Below are 3,343 nucleotides of genomic sequence, written 5' to 3' on the forward strand. Positions count from 1 at the left end.
ACATATGAAAAAAAAAGTAAAAATCTGCTACAAAATATCAAAATGACAAAATGACACCTAGTGCCCTACCAATGCACTGCAGGTAGTGAGGTGACACGGACACTGCGCAGAACTGCAGGATGGACTCACCCAGTCTGTGGTCTACTGGGCTCACGATCAGGATCTCCAGTACCTACGCGTGGCACAAGCAGCGCTAAGCAATAATGCTTAGTGGTGCAATAATAAAATAACAAGAAATAACAGATATAAATATGTATTGCATGTACATGTTTTGTTTGTCATGTATTTGTATATCCATTCATTTATTTCTTCTACATTGCTCATTTTCATTCATTTGGTTGCCCAAGTAACCTACACTAGACGACTGGACTGGATAACGGGTAAACTGGCACTGGGTATCTAGTACCTCGGGCCGTCACACCATTGGTCGCATATGCATCACCCGGTGTGCAACAGAACAGCTACCAAGTCAGAATAATCTCAGGCACAAGGCCAAGTCTCAATGCAAAGTCAGAATGGCTAAAAGCCATGAAATCACAGAATGGCATTTTTGCCATGTGCAGTACTGCTAACTGAACCCTATTGGCATGCCAAACTATCCAAGCCAATCTTGTTAGGTATACTAGGGCATTTGAAACTTTTAAATTCTTCAATTTGTGAATTTCAAATTTTTGGTATCACTATTCATCATTGGTCAACAAAAATGTTGACTTTTAGAATAAAAATGTGTACATTGACTTTGGCACTCCCAACATACCACATTTGGTGTTTAAAACTTGTTGGCATTAAGTGTTAATACCATTCCAAAGTGTAACTCAACACAAGCAGAATTTTCAGTTTTGGTGAGTCAACTTCACTGTTCCGTTGGACACTGTTACTGTAGGAATTTGAAGAAATGTAAAACATGAAAGTTGTTCCTTATTTTGTCTAGTTGAATTTCCTTTTTTGAATCACTCCATTTGGAGTTTTGTAGCTCTAGATATGGTCCAAAGACCCAAGCTGGCCGAATGTGCATTCTGCAGAAAATTACCATATCTACAGTGCATGAACAGTAACTAGAGTCACTTGGTTGGATGGGTTCTGGCCATAATTTGGGGTAAGTTCCTTCATGAAAGTTGTTTTTCTATGTCTTAACTTGTTGCTGTAAAAATTTCAGGTCAATTGACCAAATCTAAAGTGAGTTATGGCCAAATGAACAGTTTCTATTCATTTGGTCAATTCTGCAGAACCAGCTGCAGGGTATCCGGATTGGGGCCAAGTTTTGGTCCTCTTGCTTTGGTCTTTTGGGCATGGTTTCTTCAGCAAAAATGTGCCATTATAAGCCTAGTTTCATGTCCAATTGGCCAAACTTCAATTGGACTAACACAGCCCAAGTTATGGCAGTGCAAAGGGACTGAATTTTCAGTCCCTATGCTGCTGTCCTAGGGCAGCCTGCAACCTCATTTTGGAACCCTATTTTTCAGTCCATTTGTTGGTCAAATTACCTAAAATGGTCACTAATTGACCATTAAAATGTGCTCTAACAATTTCCTAAGCCAAGTCAATTTTTCACTCTTCAAAACCCTAGTTCCATTATAGGTTTTCACAACACCTTAAATACTAGCTCCTTCAACAATCACATGCACACATGGTTTAAACTTGGTCTATAGCCCACCTTAAGTCCATCAAAACAATCAAAATAATTCCTTCACAAGGGCTGCCAAAAATTCATAGTATATATACACATAATTCTTGTTTATTTTAGTTGCAATTCTCACTCAATACAAGTTACAATTCATGAAAATAAGAAGTTTTAAGTGTCTAATGCACTAACCTTGATTAGGGCAGATTTTTCCCAAGAAATTCCTTCACTTTCTTGGCTTTTCTTGGCTTCCAAACACTCTAACAAGGTGTGGGGGTAATTTTTATTGAAGGGATCTAGGGTTTTTGGTGCAAGATAAGCAAGGTTTCAAAGCTTGGAAGCTTAAACTATGGTGGAAACCCTCTCTTTTCTCTCTCTACGTTTTTGGCTGGTTTTGGGGAAGGAGATGGCTGCTGGATCTTTGATGAATTTAGTCTTCAATTTGTCTCTTTATTGGTTAGTCAAATAAGGGCTTAATTGCGATTGGTTGGTAATTATAAATGACATCACCATGATGTCATAAAGAACCCTTTTTCCTCAATTTCTTTTCTTTCCTCCACTACTCAATTTCAATTTAATTTCTAGCAATATTTCTTCATATTTTATGTCATAATAATTATTTACTCAACTGGACAAGTTGGCCAAAAATCACCTCTGAAAGCGAAATGACCAAAATGCCCTCCGTTTGGCTGAACGAGTCAAAATTGTCTGTACCGGTTGAAAAATTTTTCTAGGTATTTTCTTGGCATTCTAATGCCATGGGAACCTCAATAACCCTTTTCTGGAGTCCCAAAAATTATTTTACAATTTTTCCCTCGGGTCTAGGGCTCCTCGTTGCGAGAACCGCAATTTCCCTCCGGTTACCCATCGCTTGGGTACCGGCTCGTTTTACTTGGTTCTATTTTATTTCTAAAATTTTTACTAAGTGTTTCTTATTAATATTTGAGTTAATTATGGTTCCTGACTTTAGTTTAAATATTTTTCCGGACATTCTAGCTGTCCGGACCGACCTGATCACCGAGCAGTAGGATGTACGGAGTGGTTACCGGGAGGGTGTTACAACTCTTCCCCTCTAATTTAAATTTCGTCCTCGAAATTTACCTAATGCAAACAGTTGAGGGAACTGTTGCCTCATCGTCTCTTCACTTTCCCAAGTTGCCTCCTCGGTGTTGTGGTGCCTCCATAGCACTTTCACCAATGGAATTTGCTTGTTTCTCAACTCTTTCACTTCCCGAGCCAAGATCCGTAGAGGTTCTTCTTCGTATGTCAAATCCGGCTGTATTTTAATTTCTTCTCTGGAGATGACATGCGAAGGATCTGAGCGGTATCTTCTGAGCATGGACACGTGGAACACATTGTGGATCTTGTCCAGCTCTGATGGTAAAGCTAGCCTATAGGCCACTGGACCCACACGTTCAATGACTGCATATGGGCCAATGAACCTAGGGCTTAACTTACCTTTCCTTCCAAACCTCAATACTTTCCTCCATGGTGACACCTTGAGGAACACTTTGTCGCCAACCACATATTCTATTTCTTTTCTCTTCAGGTCGGCATAAGATTTTTGTCTGTCTGAGGCAACTTTGAGATTGGCTTTGATTGATTTTACCTTCTCCTCAGCCTGTTTCACCAGGTCTGGCCCTACCAGTTTATCTTCGCCCAATTCAGTCCAGCACACTGGAGTTCTACATCTTCTCCCATACAGTGCTTCATACGGAGCCA

The sequence above is a fragment of the Hevea brasiliensis genome, chromosome 4 (assembly GCF_030052815.1).
Source record: "Hevea brasiliensis isolate MT/VB/25A 57/8 chromosome 4, ASM3005281v1, whole genome shotgun sequence".
Lineage (NCBI taxonomy): Eukaryota > Viridiplantae > Streptophyta > Magnoliopsida > Malpighiales > Euphorbiaceae > Hevea > Hevea brasiliensis.